The following is a 14,468-nucleotide window of genomic DNA, read 5'->3' on the forward strand; positions in this document are numbered from 1 at the left end:
TTGACAGCGGACTTATATTACCATATCTGGGAACATTTACCACAGTATTACCATGTTTTTGAGCATATACCATGGTATTGGCACTTTTATTTACTTTCATTGTTAACAGCATATCATGAAATTTCCGTGTTTGAAATTTCTATTTTTTCGAACATGGTAACAAAATTATAATAAAATGTACCTTTATTTTATAAAAAATAAAAGAAAAAAATAGCAAAAATGTAATCCGATATACTGTTTTTGCACTTTTTTTATTAAAAACATGGCTTTAAAGACATTTACTATGGTAATAACTTATTTTGTGGACAGGTACTGTAGTAATACCATGTTCATGCAGACATGTGCCTTTTTAATACTTTGTTTACAGCACACCATTATATTACCATATTTTGGAATGTCTACCACAGTATTACCATGTTTTTGAGCAGGTACCATGGTATTGGCATTTAGTGTTCAGCAAATATTGCTTGTAGTTGCCCTTTTCTCCAGTAATACCATGCTTATGTCGACATTTACAGTACTTTCATTGTTAACAGCATACCATGAAATAAAAAAAAATAATTTAACATGGTAACAAAATTATGATAAAACTTACCTTTATTTTATATAAAAAAAGAAAAAATAACATATATGTCATCCGATATACCATGTTTTTGCACTGTTTTTCTTGAAAAAACAGCTTTTTAGACATTTACTAAGGTATTAACTTGTTCATGCAGACATTTGCCTTTGTGATACTTTGTTGACAGCGTACTATTATATTACCATATTTTGGAACATTTACCATAGCATTACCATGTTTTTGAGCATGTACCATGGTATTAGCATTGTTTTTATCAAATATTGCTTGTAGTTACCATTTTCTCCAGTAATACCATGCTTATGTAGACATTTACGTTCATTGTTAACAGCATGAATACCATGGAATATCCATGTTTGAAATTCGCAAATATGTAATCCCAAATTCTGTTTTGCACTTTATTCCTTTGAAAAAAAAAACGTCACTTTTATAGACATTTACCATGGTAATAACTTGTTTTATGGACATGTACTGTAGTAATACCATGTTCATGCAGACATTTGACTTTATAATACAGTGTTAACAGCACACTATAATATTAGCATATTTTGGAATGTTTACCACAGTATTACCACGTTTTTGAGAATTTACCATGGTATTGGCATTTTATTTTTTAGCAAATATTGCTTGTAGTTGCCCTTTTCTCCAGTAATACCATGCTTATGAAGACATTTACTTTCGGTTTTAACAGCATACCATGATATTTCCAATTGTTTGAACATGGGAACAAAATTATAATAAAAAAAAAAAGCATGTCCTCCGACACACTGTTTTTGCACTTTTTTTTCATTAAAACATGACTTTATAGACATTTACTGTGGTATTAACTTGTTTTGTAAACATGTACTGTAGTAATACCATGTTCATACAGACATTTGTCTATGTGATACTTTGTTGACAGCTTACTATTATATTACCAAATTTTGGAACATTTACCATAGCATTACCATGTTTTTGAGCAGGTACCATGACATTGGCATTTGGTTTTGCAAATATTGCCTGTAGTTATCATTTTCTCTAGTAATACCATGCTTATAGATTTACTTTAATTTTTAACAGCATACCATGAAATGTCTGTGTTTGAAATTGACTTTTTTACAAGGTAATATCTAATCAAAATTTACCATTATTTAAAAGAATTTGCAAATATGTCATGCCATAGACTATGCTTTTGCACTTTTTTCGTTGGAACAACATTTACCTTTGTAATACTTTGTTGTATTATTATATTACCGGATTTTGGAACGTTTACCACAGTATTACCATCTTTTTGAGCATGTACCATGGACTTGTACCATGTTATTGTTATATTTTTTGTAAGAAATATGTCCTCATACTAATATTGTACCTTATAGCGTTTTGTCCATAATAATAATGTGTTTTTGAAGATTTACCATGGTAATAACTTGTTTTGTGGACAATTACTGTAGTAAAACCATATGTAAATATATATATTTATCTTTATAAAATGTTGTTGACAGTTTTCCTTGATGTTTTTTCCATTACCATAGTATTACCATGTTTTTGCTCATGCACTGGTAAAAGAGCTATGCTGTTTATGTGCTTAGACATTGTACTACTGTTCTTTTACCATGGTAATACACCAATATATTAGTTGAATTACTTTAAAAACCATGTTACAATAACTGTTATCATTTAGTGCTATAACATATACTAATGTACCATGGTATTGCCATGTTACTTTTGTAAGGGAAGTTAGCTTGCATGGTGTGTGTGTGTGTGTGTGTGTCTGTGTCTGTGACTGGTGGCCTTTGGTGATCGTAAATAAAAGAGCTGTAGTTGAGGAGTAGGTAAGGCATTATGGCTATTTACACTGAATCACACTCACTATCCATCACCACACACACACACTCACAGATACGGGTAGGATCTGGTGGTGTCACTCTTATTTATGTGCAGCTCTCTCCATAAGGCTATACTGGGCTGTTATACTCAATGGAGCCATCCGTTTCTCACTGTGTGTGTGGATGAGATGATGATGATGCATTCTGTTGTCAGGGAAACAATCAGCAAGGCCGGTCGTTACGCTAACGGGATCACCATGGATGCCTGCTCGGTAAATAACACCTCCGCCGCCCGCCGCTCGTCACTGAGACAAATGCCGGGCTTTTAATTAGGCTAATAAAATAGAAAGAAAGGGTTGACGGCTCGAAGTGGCTGTCAGTTACTGAAGATACATCACTACGCACACACACTAGAGTATCCAAGTTACTGAAACCTCAGTATGCTGAGCAATAATACACACACACAAAACTCTGGTGCTTATTGTATGTTAGATGTTGCTAGATTTTTTGATTACCTTAACATGATGATACTCATTTATATTTTCCGTCCGTCAATTTTTATTTGGAAAAACCCTAATTTGCATACTGTCATCCTACTGTACATCTAATTTGCATACTATCATCCTACACCCTAAAGCATGTACATTGACAGTTTCAAGCATTCATATCATGATATGTTGAAAGTGGTTTGAAATAGGTGTTTTATCAACATGTTAATTCCATTGGATTTTAAAAGAGTGCAGTTTTTCGGCTAATATTTTCACGCAATCCCTTTGGAAAGATGTTTGTGACAGTTCCCAATTGAAAAATGGCTAGGAGAGCGAGGCCAAAGCTGCCACAGCAGTTTTTTTTAAATATGTGAGCCTAAAAGTGAAGCACTATTGAATTGAAATGTAATTAATTTGGCTAATACTTGTGCAAACGCAAACAATTTGTGACAGTGGCACCTACTCAGTTTTTGTGTGTTTAAGTAATAGCGCAGTCTAGCATACCTCAGCCTTAAAACTAGGCATAGCCTATAAACAATGAAGTATATAGATTTGCTTCTTTTGCAAATATACCCTGCTTTTACCATATTTTTGCACTTTTGACATGATAATACCATAGTTTTGTTAGGGTGTCCTGTACTAACACTATGTTTATGTTGATATGGATCATTTTACTACTTCACAACTGTGTTTTAGAAACTTTACTATACAGCACACTCTAAAAAAATACTAGGTTGTCATAATTTAATGATGGGTCAATTATGGACAAACTCAACATTGGGTTATTTTTTAATTACATTTAAATTGACCTCAAAATTTAGTTTTTAAAGTTTTCTAGACTTATTTATCAAGATTTGCCACAGTGGAATGAAGTACCAATTATTCTGGAATATGTTTTATGTGGTGGATGCCCTTCCAGCCGCACATGATAATAGCATGCTTTTAAAACATTTACTGTACTATAATAAACCCCTTTTCTCTGTTGACCCATATATGTAAAGTTTATAGAACTAGCCACACTTTTAATCCAGGGCTAACAATCCTGTGTTATTTTATTCCATACTCCATAATCTTTACCTTGTTCTCAAATGGTAAATTTGTAAACTTCATGTTAAACATCCTCTTTGCTTAAAACATTAGCTTATTAATATTGACTGTAACACTTCAACACAGCCTTAGGGGTGGGTGAAATACCGATATTAAGATACTTTCTGAGTAAATGTTATATCGTTTGCTTGAATATTAAAACAAATTTCTAAACAGTCCATGAGATAGTGGATGAGATGGTGATATATCCAAATCAAAATAATATTGTATTGAGACACAAAGTATTATGGCAATATTGTATCGTGGTAATATGGGGCTGGCTGCAATACAAATCATAAACCCCACCTCCTCTGTGTTAATGAACGAGACTTGAGCACAAGTAAAAAAATCTATTGCACTTGCAATAAAATGTCCCGAAAGATGGTTTTGGTCAATTAGGGCACTGGTTATCAAGCTGATATAGGGTCAGATGTTCTGACAGATTCAATTTCTGTGTTATTTTACCATGATAAAATGAGTTGTTGAGCAGTAAACTATAATTTCTGACCTATGGGATCTGATGGATCACTGTTTATGTGATCGCTATCTAGCAATAATTCTTTTTATAGGTCTGAAATAATAAATAGGAAGACAAAACTAATGTTAGCCTATGTTCAGATCAATCTCCTTTAACATTATTTGAACTTGATTTTAAGGACGTATCTGTCATTTTACTTACATTTTGCTTAGTCTAACTCAGGCTAGTGTGTATGAAAGTTTGTTTATTTCTGCAGTTTAACATGTATTGCTTTTACATCACAGTTTTTTATAAATCGTATATTATTACAGGTTTTTTTTTTAAATGTAAGTGCTTATATTTATATTAGTGAGCCATACAGTGCAGCTATGGGCGGTCAAATAAGAAGTTCGGGGGGTGTGGTTGATTTGACGTACAGGCGTTTAGGTGGAAGCTTGATTCCACGGCTCCACCTCTGGCTCCATCAGGTAGACCCTTCTGCGCATGCCCAGGCTCCAATTGCAGCAGATTTTTGCAACAGTTTGTGCCTGTCATGAGGCGATTTGCATTCAAAGGGAAAATGTACTGTTGTGTCGTCTATATTTTTTCAGTCATTGATTTCTACAACTACCCTCAGCTCATGAATATTTAATGAAGATGGCTTGGAGGCTGTTGATTGGCTGCTTAAGAACTCACTGCAACGTTACAACGCATTATCGTTTCATGATCTGTTCTTTAGGCAACATAATTCAGTGCTGGAACAGTGCTTCATAACTGTTTAACAGTTTTAAATCTAGTCTCCACAAAGCTAGACTCTAAAAAGCTGCCGAAAGCACTCATGAAAGAGGATTCAGCATTTCTCTCTCTCTCTCTCTCTCTCTCTCTCTCTCTCTCTCTCTATGTCTTACACTTCGTTTTTCTTCCTCGCAGACAGACGTGTAGTATTTCCAGACTGGCGTTTTTTCAGCTGCTTCGCTCTAGACCTTCATTTACCAAAACTAATTGAAATAAAACTCGCTTCTGCTCACAACACTTCACTTGTCACTATGAATGAGCCAGTGTCTTTCTGCTGGGTTCGTCAAAAGCAGAGTTATAATGTATGTCATCGGCTCGGGATATTTTTTCGAGGACCCGAATATTTTAAAGGTGATAAAATAACAGTTTCAGGTAATAATAGATCCAGACGGGCTCCAGATGGTGCGGTGAGAGAAGCCACTTGGTCGGATTTCTCCAACATTTCTGCAAAGTCAACTAAGGTGATGTATTCAAGTCGAGAGGTCAAACATGATGTAGTGTGGAACAAGGAATTGAGTTTTAAACGCTCAGAAAACCAAGAAGGCTGCATTTAAATGCATCTGACCTCAACGTCGTCTGTAGCCAACAATGACATTGTGGCTCATGCTGTTCTTGTTCCATAAAACAACGTTAATGCTCTTAAACCACTGAAAGAAAAGTCTTATTGCAGACAGCTAGATTGGAAATGTCTGTCATTTACACGGTTGTACTTCACACTCCCAAACGGTTGAGTGTTTTATATGCTTAGCTACCAGTAAAACATTGGATTACATTAATCTGACCAAATTTTACTGTTTGTTTTTACACCAACAGACAATAGTCTAGTCATTGGATGGTATCCATTAGCTTGTAACAATACTCACTTAAAGGGACAGTTCACCCAAAAATGAAAATTCACTCATTGTTTACTCTTCCTCAAGTGGTTCCAATAATTCATGAGTTTCTTTCTCCTGTAAAAATAAGTTTACAGAAGAACTTAACTATGGAAGTGACAGGTTTCCATATTTCTTTAAAATATCTTATTTTCGTTTTTACAGAAAAATAAAAAACTCAAAGTTTGAAACAAGTATAGACTGAATAAATTATGACATTTTCATTTTTGGGTGAACTATCCATTTAAAGGGCACCTATTTTACCCCTTTTTCAAAATTTAAGATAAGACTTTTGTGTCTCCAGAATGTGTCTGTAAAGTTTCATCTCAAAACACGCATCAGATTTTTTATTATACCTTTCTGAATATTGGATTTTTTGCTCTGAACAACCATGTAGCTGTTTTTGTGGCCTGTGCCTTTAATGCTAATTCTCCCTGTCCACCGTTTACACGTGCCAGTCAGGGTATGCCTCAATCTCCGCCCTGGCTGCATCGGATAAACAGCACAGTGACGGACATGAAGGAAGCAGATCTCACATAACGTTTGTGAGAAATACTACAGTAAAAACTTTCCTAATGATTATTTGATGAATTTGTTGTGGAGTAAATTTAAGCCTTTCTGCAAAGTCAATACAAATTTTACGCACACACACACACACACACACACACAGCGGGGATACACACACAGCCCACATGTTTGCACGCATATGTGACAGGATACACAATAATATCCACTCCTGTTTGGATATCTGTTATGTAATGTACTAAATAAGCCTGATTTAATGTCCACAAAGCGGGATTGAAGCATCTTCTTTTATAATTGTACTGACACGCCGCTGTGGTGATAAAGACAGTAACATCGCTGTGATTCATTACAAACATGCACAGTTTTAAAATTTGTAAAACTCATTCTTGATCGCATTTGATGATGATTGATGATCGCAGCGAGCTGAGCAGATCTTTTAATCCCAATAGCTTTGCGCACATCCTGTCTTGTTGATATGATTATACTACGGAGACGTGTTAATACGTGGCTGTCAATCAAATCGGTGGGTGGGGAAAACTGTCACGTTGCGGTCGGCCTCAAAATGGGAGGGATTTGGGTCCTATGTTAACGTCAGGAAATTTAAAAAAAGACACTTATTGTCTTTATATCACTCCAATATGACTGTGGACATACTATACCTACACACAGTCACAGTCCTAGATAAACAGCTTACAATAGATGATTTTTATCATAGATGCCCTTTAATGAATTTAATAGATAAAAAAAAGTGTTTATTGCCACTTTGTCACTTGCGAATTCAAAAGACGCTTACTACACACTACTAAAAGCACTAATACTTAATAATAATAATAATAAGATGATTTAATAAAAAAATATATATATTTAGAAATACTAATCAATAATAATAAATATAATAACTTAAAATGTAAAAATAATTGTTTTAAAATGTTATATATAGTATTATTATTGATAATATTGTTACTGATTACGTTATTATTATCGTATTGTTTATTTTATTAGTCTATCACTTGAGTTAAATTTTTGTACAAATTATCAATAATAATGATAATAATAACAACAATAATAATATTTACCATATCTAATATTACCATAATTACCATCAGTTTACCTATTAAGCTGATAAAATGATGATGATAAATATTATTATTATTATTATTATTATTATTATTATTATTATTATTATTACTACTACTACTGCTACTACTAATATTTATAATTATTATAAGTATGTATTATTATTACAATTATTATTACTACTACTACTGCTACTACTAATATTTATAATTATTATAAGTATGTATTATTATTACAATTATTATTACTACTACTACTGCTACTACTAATATTTATAATTATTATAAGTATGTATTATTATTATTATTATTATTTTTATTTTTATAGGTTTAATTTATGTGTTCTATGTTATTTTGTTTATATATATAATAAATTAAACATATACAATAATTATTTATATTAATAAAAATATTATTATAATTATTAATAAAAATAAAATTATTAGCCATCCTGTGATTTATTTTATTTATTTATTTAATTTTTATATATATATATATTTTTTTTCTTTAACAAATATTTCCAAAAAAATGTTTAACAGAGCAAGGAATTTTTCACAGTATTCCCTATAATATTTTTTTTTTTTCTGGAGAAAGTCTCATTTGTTTTATTTCGGCTGTAAGAAAAGCTTTTTAAAAAATATATTTTTTAAATACCATTTTATGGTCAATATTATTAGCCTAATAATTCAGGAGGAGTACTTCAACTGTACACAACAAGGCCTTGAATGTAGATAAATATAAGTTTGATGTATTGACAAAACAAGTGCAGTTCTAAACTCTTCAGCAGAAGCAGGTTGGCTTACTTGCAAGTTTTTAAACTAAACTTCAGATTATATGGCGAATGTAACTACGTACAGGAATGGCTGTGCTCCAAATCTCTTTCTCTCTCAGTCCTTCTGTACTAAAGCCCCCCCACAGCAAACCCCAGAGAAAGAAGGAACGAGGGAACGTAAGAATGGAGGAGTGAAGCTGCCCGCTCCTGATAACGGCATCAGGCTTTAGGGCCGTAAACATACGGCCTGTTTGATGTGCTCTTATCGAGAAAACTTTAAACACTGAACCAGCCACATCAAATTCAGCCATTAATCTACACTTTTTTTTATTTAATTAAATTAAAAGTTTTCTTGGGGAAAACGTGCACGCTGATCAAAGCCCCTAATGGCTGTTGAGCATTAAATGACTGTTTTTCTGTTTTCATTTGATGATTGTTTTTCTCTCTTCACAAGCATTAAAGCAATCATGCACACACACACATACTTGAGACGTGCATACACACTCTCTCTAGTGATTCCTGATTGAATTTTAAAAAGCTCTAAACAGTGAGATTAAAGAAGGACCAGATAAAGTGTGCAAGTGAGTGTGTTTGCGAGGCATAAAGTGTAACTGTAAAGTGATCAGAAACTGGAGGAAACTGCTCATAAAATTATAAAACTATTATGTTTACTTTTGCTTATAATCATTCAGTTTGTTTTGCCATTACGCCATAATAGGTTTCAAAATTTAAGACCTTTTAGCAGCTGAAATGTTATTTTTTGTTTTGTTTTATTTTATTTTATTTTCATTCATTTTCTTTGCGGCTTAGTGCTTTTATTAATCTGGGGTCGCCACAGTGGAATGAACTGCCAACTTATCCATTATATGTTTTATGCAGCGGATGCCCTTCCAGCTGCAACCCATCACTGGGAAACATTCATACACACTCATTCACACACATACACTACGTACATACACTAAATTTTAGCTTAGTCCTTTTATTAATCAGGGGATCGCCACAGCAGAATGACAAGCCAGCATATGTTTTATGCCAATACACTACGTCATACACTACGGCCAATTTAGCATACCCAATTCGGCATGTCTTTGGACTGTAAGGGAAAACCGGAGCACCCGGAGGAAACCCACGCCAACAAGGGCAGAACATGCAAACTCCACACAGGAATGCCAACTAACCCAGCCGAGGCTCGAGCCAGCAACCTTCTTGCTATGAGGTTGTGCTACCCACTGCGCCACCGTGACACCCCTTTATTTTATTCTATTTTATTATATATTATATTTATTTATTTATTTTTATTTTATGTATTTATTTTTATTTTATTTATTTATTATTCTATTTTTTATTTTATTTTATTTCTGTTTTGTTATTTTATTTTACTTTATTTATTTTTATTTAAGAATTTTTTTTATTTATTTTATTCATTATTGTATTTTTTATTTTGTTTTATTTAGTTTTTATTTTAATTATTTATTATTCTATTTTTATTTTATCTATGTTTTGTTTATTTTACTTTATTTGTTTTTTTATTTATTTAATTTATTTATTATTCTATTTTTTATTTTATTTTATTTAGTTATTATTTTATTTATTTTATTTTCTTTATTTTTTTATTTTATTTCATTTGTTATTTATATTTATTTTATTCTATTTTTTTACCTTTTTAATTCATTTAATTATTTTAATATAATTTAAATATTTAATATATTATTTATATATTTAAATGTTATAATTTGCCATTATTTTTGTTATTTCGATTTTTTAACATTTTTTTTCTTACATTTTTATTTTTTTATATTTGTCTTTTATTTTATTTAGTTTTTATTTTTTTATTTTATTTAGTTTTTATTCTATTATTTATGATTTTTTTTAGCTTTTAAATTTATTTAATTATTTATTTTATTAGAATTTAAATATTTTATATATTATTTATATATTTAAATGTTATAATTCATAAAAAAATTTATTTAGATTTTTCTTATATTTTTTTTTCTTACATCTTTATTTTTTTTATATTTGTCTATTTATATTAATTATTCTTACATGTAAATCAATTTAAGTTGCATGTAAAGAAGACAAGGTAGTATACAAAGACATTATATCATATTACTATTATTGAAATACAAGATCCAAGTTTGGCTTGATTTATATCCATGAATAGCCATGCGACTGCTATTTTCCAGGAAAAATAATGCAAATTAAGCTAATTATTATTAGTGTTTTGTAAGCCGTTTCTCAATATATATACACAATAAAATCAGGTTCATATGGGGTCATGTGGGGGTCATGAACCCACCATGGCACTCTTGAATGAACTCTTGAAGGACGTTACATTATTAATAACATTTATAGTTTGTGAATATAAAATGACTTTATTTTCAGCATCGCGTTATGAATCCGCATGCATCATTAAGATGGAATCTGTGATTTTAGACATTATAGTGTGTAAAGCGATGCTCTGCAAGTCCGCATTATTTCACTGTCAGCGTATCAGCGCCTCTTTACCATCTCTCTGACCTTTGACCTTTGACTCCTACTGAACAGGCCGCACAGCCTGAACCCGCAGCCATGACAACAGACCGAGGTCACGACTGGGTCGAACTTCGTACAGTATCAACCTTCTCCTTGACAAACTCGCACACATTCAAGCTCTCGATACGCCACAATAATGATGATTCCCCATTATTTCGTCTTCTCTCATAAATAATCCAAGCATCCAAAGAGCCCCTCGGCCCCCCGTTCCTCTTCTCTTGCCTCTTGTTCGGTGTCTTTTGTTAGCGCGGTTTCGAGAGATAAATCAGACGCTGTTAAAGAGCGCATGAGGAGAGAGATTTAGTGCTGGAGACATGGGCGCTCCTCTTAGACGCTAGGCAGAGGGAGTTCATTAAAGTCTCCGCATGGAGATGGGCTTAATGCTGGATTTAACACTGACAGGTCAATATATCCACTCACTTCCATTATCTCTGAGGAGAACTAAAGAAGCGATTGTGCGCTTGCTTCATTGCTCTCGGATGGTGAGAGAGGGGAAATCGACGCAATGTGATGCACCTGTTATGTTTCGTGCACGACTGAGGGAATTTGGTGGTGTAAAAAGTGTTTTGAATGTGACTTCAACAAAACTTTTTTGAAAATTGGCATATAATCAACATTTATGTGTAGTGCTGGTTGTAAACCAGTGTTAAATTTGTTGACGAAAAATTTTCTACCAACAAAAACAAGATGAAAAATAAATAAAATTAAGTGACGACAACTATAAGAAAACTGGCATTTTCGTTGACTAATAAAAAACAGATGAATATGTGATTGAAGGAAGTATTCTGGAAAATATCCAATCAGAATGAGTCTTGGGCTGCGTCCGAAATCGCCAACTACTCAGTACGTACTGCATTTGAATTTAAACATACTACTCCACTGTTAGAAAAGTGCATTCTATACAGTATGAATGTGAGAAGTATGAATGGAACTCGGACCCAACACATTCGCCATTTTGTCATCATAACGTGACCTTCCCCCATCAGTTGCGTCGCTTCACTACATTTATGAATTCTCTCGCGGTGCATCATGGGATAGCGTAGCATCCATCCGATGCGCATTTCAGAATCTTGCCAGAAGTAGTAGGTCATTCAGGTACTTCTCACATACTGTTTTTCGAATTCTATGAATTTGGACATACTACTCAGCTCGCATACTGTGTTTAACGTACTATATAGTATGGAAGTGTGCGTTTTCAGATGCACCTTTGGTGTGTGATACGTAAGACGTGCATGCACATTTAAAGAGTAATGCCCGATTCAAACGGGGTGTCAACGTCTCTGCTTCTCATTCACTTTTATGGGTGAAGCCAAGCGTTGCCGAATTTAATTGTGGATCCATCAGGAAGTTGAGAATCTCTCAACTTTTAAGCGCCAACAGAAGCGTCAACCAATCAAAGAGCGCTTTATGCAAATACCCCACCTCAAACAGTAACCAATTATGGTCTAATTTTATTGGCTGACGCTACTATGACGATTGCATCAGCCCCAACTTCAGACACACCCTCCCTCAAGCGTTGATGTTGACACTCCTTGTAATTCAGGCGTAACTCATTCAGCAGACTCGGGTGCGATTACATCGTCTTCCATAAGGGGGCGTCTTTCTGATAAAACTGTAAGGAAATGGCAACAGCTGAGAGAAAAAGAATGACAAGTACGTTTTCACCTTTGATATCAAAACAAAATAAAGAAAAGATGTGTAAACCGTGTAGAGAGGAAATCGCTGATAATAACAACTAATCTAAAAGCAACATCAGCATGCTGGAGAATCATCCCGAAAATCCTGTTAACTCTAAAAAATGTCTTACCCTACTGTGTGTATATTGCTTTACTGAAATGCTATATATATATAATGCCATTTAATAATATTCATTTCTACCAGCAAGTATTTCACATTAAAGAAGTTAAAAATCTATTTCCACTGTCGTTTCGTGTCAACCTCACATAATGGATGTTAGCGTTTGCATAAGTATGATGTGAAATGATGAGAAACTTTAGCAGAACACACACATGAAAGGCTCAAGAAATGAAGGCGTCATTAAATAGTGAAGCTCTTTATACGGCCAGCGCGGGTGTGTGTTTATATTTGTGTGCGCTTTATAAGGTCACTCATAGGTTACATTTTATGCAGCATTCAGCTTTGAGGTTTCCTCGTGTCTGAATAACCACCACCAGCCTGGCAAACACACACACACACACACACACACACACACGCGCGCACACACACACACTCTCTCTCTCTCTCTCTCTCTCTCTCTCTCTCTTCTGCTGGGACTCCCAGTGTGGTTGGGCCTAATCCAGTGCTCTTCATTCCAACTCACCATTCCCGTCAAATACACAGCGTTCCCGGGAACATCAGCCCTGGGGGAGACCCACACACACACACACAGAGAGAGAGAGAGAGAGAGAGAGATCTGAGTGACTCACTGCTTTTACAAATGCAGCATTTATGACTCTGGCTGAAACTCTTGACCATAAGAATGTTGTGTGTGTGCGTGCGTGCGTGCGTGCGTGTGTGGGTGTGAATGAAAGGTTAAAGACAATATTACACTGTAAAAAAATGGCCGTGATTTCAACGGTAAAAAACTGTAAAAATGCTACAGATGATGCTAAAAATGCTAAAAATCTGTCACCTGGTTAAGAGTATGTTTCTTTTATATATACGGCGAATAACCGTAGTTGACATTCCCAGAATTCCCTGCATGGCACATCCCTTTTTATGCTTTATGTAGACATTACTACGGATCTTTTTAGTTGTTTCCCCATCAGTTATGTACATTACAGATTTATGTTACATTCAATGTTGATAAACAATGTTTATTTCATGACTTTAATTTTATGCGTGTTACCATACTGGTGTTTAATAGCTGTGTGAATGACACTGAGTAACTTCTATATGCTGATACACTATTCTGCTTGTGGGAAAAGTTGTTTGTGATGAGGATTGGTTCATTATGTAACTTCCTCATCACCACCTGCATATGGCTGTGTTAACGAGTCTGACTGTGTAACAAAAGATGTGTAGATGTTGTTAATTCAAAGTACAGACATATTACATCTATAAATGAATGAAATACGGTAGTTTACTGTAAAAATCTGAATTACTTTTATGGTTTGGACCGTACTTTTAATGGTAAAATACTAACAACCACATCTCACAACCAAACGCACGCGATAATTGACATGAAAACAACGCGAGGTGACGCAGTATATCTTTTGTTATTAACTACATAATGAGAAAGAAGCCTTTAGTGAGGTAGAAAATGTACTTATTTTGCTCACCTGGCCTTTGAAGGGAATTAGCAAATTCTCCTCAACTTTTTTTTTCTTTTTCGACCCTGTTGTGATATTGATCTAATAACCCGGGTGCTCCTGCCAAATTTACACTAGTTTTTTATCCATTTGAGTCGCAGACAGCTCCAGATATTTAGCATGCCAAATATCTCACGGGTGTTAGCGACTTATCTGCGATTCTCTCAGA

The 14,468-nt window shown here is 33.9% G+C and overlaps 1 protein-coding gene across 14 annotated transcripts in view; it reads left to right on the forward strand.

Moving 5' to 3' along the window:
* Positions 1-14,468, forward strand: part of mecom (MDS1 and EVI1 complex locus) — a 299,083-nt gene that overhangs the window by 150,921 nt on the left and 133,694 nt on the right. The gene's annotated exons all lie outside the window — the stretch shown is intronic.

This window comes from Danio aesculapii, chromosome 15 (assembly GCF_903798145.1).
Source record: "Danio aesculapii chromosome 15, fDanAes4.1, whole genome shotgun sequence".
In the NCBI taxonomy this organism is placed as follows: Eukaryota; Metazoa; Chordata; class Actinopteri; order Cypriniformes; family Danionidae; genus Danio; species Danio aesculapii.